The sequence below is a fragment of the Orcinus orca genome, chromosome 9, assembly GCF_937001465.1.
Source record: "Orcinus orca chromosome 9, mOrcOrc1.1, whole genome shotgun sequence".
NCBI classification, from domain to species: domain Eukaryota; kingdom Metazoa; phylum Chordata; class Mammalia; order Artiodactyla; family Delphinidae; genus Orcinus; species Orcinus orca.
In genome coordinates, this window is record NC_064567.1 from 20,687,531 (window position 1) to 20,693,530 (window position 6,000).

Consider the following 6,000-nt stretch of genomic DNA (forward strand, 5'->3'; position numbering starts at 1 on the left):
GTGATGTCTGATGTGTGTGTCTATGTGTATATTTGTGTGATGTGTGTGGCTGTGTATGATGCGTATGTCTGTGAGTGTCTCTATATGATTGCGACGTGTCTGTGATGTCTGTGTGATGTGTGTGTAGTGTGTATCGTGTAATATCTGTGATGTGTGTGTCTGTGTGGGGAGGATGTACTCTGTGTAATACGTGATGTGTGTGATGTATGTGATATACGTATGATGTGTGTCTGTGTGATGTGTGTGTACGTGATGTGTGTTTGTGTGTGATGTGTGTCTTGTGTATGATTGTGGTGTGTGTGTCTGTGAAGTGTGAGGTGTCTGTGTGTGATGTGTGTCTGTGCCTGTGTGTGATGTGTGTCTGCATGTGTTGTGTGTGTGTGTGACGTCTTGTATCTGTGTGCTGTATTGTGAATGATGTGTGTGAGGTGTGTCTGTGTGTGTGATGATGCGTTGAGCTGACCAAGCATCAGTGCCTTCTTGGGCAAAGCCTCTTTCTTTTCAGGCCCAAAAGCACAGGAACTCTTGGAGCAGCTGGAGGGTGGTGACTTGAGGCTGAGCGAGTCACCCCTCCCCCGTGCCCCCGGAAGCAGTATGCAGGCTCCTCTATTAGCATTAATTACAATGTGCTCTAATCATTTGTTTACAGGCTGCCTCCCCCACTGAAGGAGGGAGGAGCTTGAGCCCAGGGGCTGCGTCTCCTATTTCTGCCCGAGTGCCAGCACTACTTTGTGTCCTCGGCACAAGGTAGACATCCAGTGAGTGTCGCCTGACTGAATGACTCTGACAAGGACAAGATCAGAGCATCTGCAGTTCATCCAGCAGTGCGCAAGATCAAGCTCATTCAAGGAGCAGCAGTGGGGCTCTCGCTCCGCTGGGCACGGCGCTGTCATGGAGTCTCCTCACCACGGAGTTCACGCAGAGCGAGAGGGACACTCAGACTGTGGCCCTCCTTCTCCTGTGGCAGGGACACAGCGCCGGAGGCAGGCCCACTGTACTGGTCAGTGGCAGCGCTGGAAGAGGTGCCCGGAAGACCTCACCACGCGGGCATCCACTCTGCAGGTTACCAAGGAAGGACTGGTCTTGTTTCACATTTATTTAGTTGCTTTTAATTTACATCCAGTCCACCTGCTCTTTTTGGTGTACAGGTTTACGCGTTTTGGACAAAGGCATAGAATTGTGTAACGACAATGAAGATACAGAAACATTCCCTCACCGATCTGTTTCGTTTTCTTAAGTAACCACCCATCTTTTTTCTGGCCCCGTTTTTATTTCATATCCCCTTTTAGTGGAGACGTGTTAACTGAAAACTGAGTCAGTTCCTTCCAGTAGCCTAGTCTGATCTGCCCCTCCTCTGAGCCCTATTCGACATTTCAAAGCAAAAGAGGGCAGCACAGGAAAAAGTAAGGTGGGATGTACACCAACTCATCCTGAGAAAGAAGTATTCTCCTCGAGAATATCCCCCTTGAATCGGAAGGGCACACAAGCCAGAGAAGGAACTCTGTGAGGACAGACTTTGCCATACACCACTGGTGCACTCCTGAAAATTAGGATTGTACCTAATCCCAATTTGATCAAACAACCTATCGATCTTTGTCTCTGCTGGTCACCAATCCTCGGCTCTATTTCCGTCACCTTCCCACCTATCCATGCATACCCTTGGAGTTTCAGGGAAGCAGAAGATGGATAAAAATCACTTGCTGATAAACTTAAATGTCACTAGAGATTGTTATTATTTAGAAGGAAACTTTAAGAATATTTTTAAAGGAATAAATATTATCCTAGGAGAACGAGCACATGAGAGCATTTTTTAAAACCATAAAAGGTTGGAATCTGTCCATTCACATTACGTTGCTCTTCGAAGCGGTTCCGTAGGATGCGGCTGACTCCTTTCAAGTTTGCTGTTATTACTCTGAACACTGTTGGAACTTTGCCTCTGAAACTGCCTTCAGAGTCAGTATATGAAGCATTCAAGAAAACCAGCTTCACTTTTCATGTCGCATATGTTTTTGTCAAGTATATTTCCTCCTCCTTGATCCTTGCGAGCTAGTCTCCATTGATTTTCATTAACCTAATGTCCAACCTTGAGGCTGGGAATAGAGTAGTCAAGCATCATTAATTTGGAATCCACCATTTTGGAATAAGAAATAATTCAGACAGTAAACTTCAGCCATCCAATTGCTCTCTTCGAAGGAAGGAAACTAATCATGTATGTAAATCAGAAGGAAACCATTTAAAGCTCCTTAAAAGAGTAAACTTCTCAAGCATTCTCGAGCACACCTTAGATTAAATCACCCTCTACCCAACATATTTGTAGCGCATTATAAATTGCCTTTATTAACCAGACATCCCTCCATGGACTTGTAGAGACAGTATTTTTTTGACCTACTTCCTGTTACTGTCAGCGCTGGGGTGCAGGAAGGTTGCATGTCTTTAAAATGATCTCATAATTCAGACTTTTTTGTGGCACTCCAGCAAATTCAGACCAACCTTCCTCGCATTAGTCTGAATTAACAAAGTTTGACTGTACTGGATTGAACCATATGAAATCAGCAATATTCAACCATTTTTGACTTTAAAAATGGTGATTTTATATGGTTCATTCAATGTAACATATTTCTTTTCTGGGACTCCTTTCCAAGGAACCAAAAGCATTCCCCATTTCCATGCTTTCTTCGTATATTTTAAAGATAAAAGTAGGAGAGTGGGATTGAACACCCAGCCCCTAACCGCCTGCCCCTCAGTTCACAAGTACAGAAACTGCGAGAGTAATAGAAGAAAATCACTCAAACCACAACTGCTTCAAAATGGGACGAAAAAAGTACCAAAACAAAAATAAACAACATCAGAGAACTATCACCACTGCTTTCCCATCACCCAAACTCTCGCCCTCTCCTTCAGACCAGTCTTCCCATCTGGAAATCACTTCGGGGACAAAATATACCTTGCCTACCCGTAAGTGTAATCCATTAGAGCCCAAGAGATTCTGACTGTGTGAAGAAAACTCCAATATCAGACTCCTGAAAGGTTTGGGATGAGAGGGGAGCAAATTAAAGTTTAATAGGATGGAACCTCAGGAAATGGACAAATGTAAATTAGGACAGAGAAACAGAAATTATTCTCACTTATACAAGGCTCCTCATTAACTTATTTGATAGCATTCTGAGAATCTGTTTAATAAATGTAGGGGGCTTCCCTGGTGGCACAGTGGTTGAGAGTCCGCCTGCCGATGCAGGGGACACGGGTTTGTGCCCCGGTCCGGGAGAATCCCACATGCCGCGGAGGGGTTAGGCCCGTGAGCCATGGCCACTGAGCCTGCGCGTCCAGAGCCTGTGCTCCGCAACGGGAGAGGCCACAGCAGTGAGAGGTCCACGTACCGCAAAAAAAAAAAAAAAAGAAATGCAGGGATGTGCAAACTCAGAAGAGTGTAAGATTGACTCTCTCTGCTTCAGGGCAAGGATTTGCACTGCAGAAAGAAAGGGTTTCTGATGCGTATTAAGAACTTCCTGGATTGTGAAGGCCAGGAGAAGCTGAGGAAGGAGAGGGTGGCAGACTGTGAAATGTCCTTGTCTGGGGGTATTATAGTGGAGGAGCCCCACTTTGCGAGACTGGGGTTGATTCTGTCTTCATTTGACTTGTTTCATCTTCTGCCAGAGCAGACTGGTCCCCCTTGGCCACAGGGTGCCTCTTGAAGGCTCTGTGACCACTGGGGCAAGCCATCAGAGGACGGTTTCCTCTGAGGGCTTGGGGGCTCCTCCAGCCCTCAGGGGAGCTCCTCCAAGACTAGCATTCTCCAGCAAAGACCCTATTTGTAGGAGCCACATGAGGCTTGCTGCCACCAAAGCAACAAATTCCTGAAACAGAGAGGGAGAAACAGCTACCTAAGGGAGCATCTCCTCTGCACTGAGGGGTGGGGGAGGGGAACAATTTATGTTTAGCTTATTTTTATTTTTAATTTTTTGTTTTTAAAAAAGATGTAGTGACTGCATCTACTCCTTCATTCAACAGGTTCAACTGGTGTTATTGAGACTCCACAGTGTCATCAAGAGCACTGTTTCTTTCCTGCCCTCCCACAGTGTCACCTTCATCCAAAGGTCATTCCTAATTAAAGTCTCAATACCTCCCAACACTTCTGCAGCTACACGTCCAGACAGAGAGAAGTTGGGTCTCTTCAAGAAACACTCAGAAGGCTAAGAACATTTTTCCTGGTGTGTTTAGCTTATTTTTAACCAAGTGACACACAGGCATGGAGGAGGAGAATTCGAGCTGGGTTTGAAGCTACGACCTTTCCCGAGGGAGCTGCTACAAGAGGCGCTCTCCATGGACCAGCCTGGTCTCATATGCCCCATGTCACAGGAAGGGAGCATTTCCCACTCCTGCAAAGCCAAGCAGACCCACCACTTGAGTCTCCCTCTCCCACTGACTTGGGCACAGAGTGGTAGTTTATGGCAACAATTAATGTGGCTCTAAAGGTAAACTGAAAACGCCAAGGGGAGCAAATTTTCACAGGAAAATGCAAATTGTTCCTTATATGGGCTGTTCCACAGACACTATGATTCATCATTGACTGTTCAACTGTATTTCCAAGTAAGATCTCAGTGAGAAGGACAGAAAGGCAGAGCCCAAGCCTGGGGAGATTTATAGCTCCTTTTATCCAGATGTAAAGCACACGGCGTTGCAAGGGAATATTAAACCTATAAAATCTCCATCTATCTTGTAGTCCTTATTTGAGGAGGGGCCAAAGGACACACAAGCATATACTTACATCCTCCAAAATCTGCCCTCTCCAGACATGCACACTCCTTTACCTTCACGCAATCCACCTTTACTTTCCCTTCTTACATGAAGGCAAACTCATCCATCCACCCATCCATCCACCCATCAAGGCTTTACTGCCAGCCACATACACAATTTCTGATTAAGAAAAGGAATCCAAGTGGGTTTTCCGACGTTCTCTTGTGCCAGCATTCGTAAAGGACGCTTATTAAACAGGAAACACCAAACTTGAGAACTGGACCAGGGCTCAGTGTGTGACCCAAAAGCAATCGTCTAAAAGCTGGAACTCAAGGAAAGCTGTCCCTTAAGACGGGTCAGGAGGGAACGCTTACATAGCACTCTTGGTGTGCCAGCCCGGCTCTGAGTGCTTTATGAATATTAATTAATTTACTGAGCCCCGCAGATGAGTGTGCCCTGAGTGAAAGCCACTGGCACATCACACTCTACTTCTGGAAACTACCATGGAGAAAAATCACTTAAGCTCAGGGTGCTCGCTCCCTGAGGGGCCACACTCTGGGTCTTGTGTGGAGCCTCTGCACGTCCTATTGTGGGACAAACTAGGACCTGGGTGACTGGGCTGCCGAATGGGTGGTCTTCCCGGCCTCCCCAGGCGGCCAGATATCCTCGTGATACTCTGTGTGTCTCTTCCTTGTAATGAGAAGCCTGACCAGTAAACAACCATACAAAACATTATTCAAAAAAAACAAAAATGAAAACAAAACAAAATGTTTTTCCACAGATAACTTCCTGGGTACCAGGGTTTCAGGCAAAGAGTTCCTGCAGGGGAGGGGCGGAAAGGGAGCTAGAGCCAGCGCCAAGCCCTGTCGGTTTTTGAGAGCTGCTGCAACAAGCTAGGAGACTTAGAACAACAAAAATATGTCTCACAGTTCTGGAGAATTCTGAAATCACGGTGTCACAGGACACCTAGTCCCTCTGAAGGCACTAGGGAAGAAGGATCTACTCCAGGCCTCTCTCTAGCCCCTAGCAGTTCCTTGGCTTATAGCAGCGTAACTCCGATCATCACATAGCATTCTCCCTGTGTGCACGTCTGTGTCCAAAGTTCCTCTTTTTCTAAGGACACCAGTCATATTGGATTAGGGGCTCACTGTACTCCAGCCTGAGGTCATGTTAACTCATTACATCTGCAACTGCCCTATTTCCAAATAAGGTCGCATTCTGAGGTGCTAGGGGTTAGGACAACGACATAATGAAATTCTGGGGCAT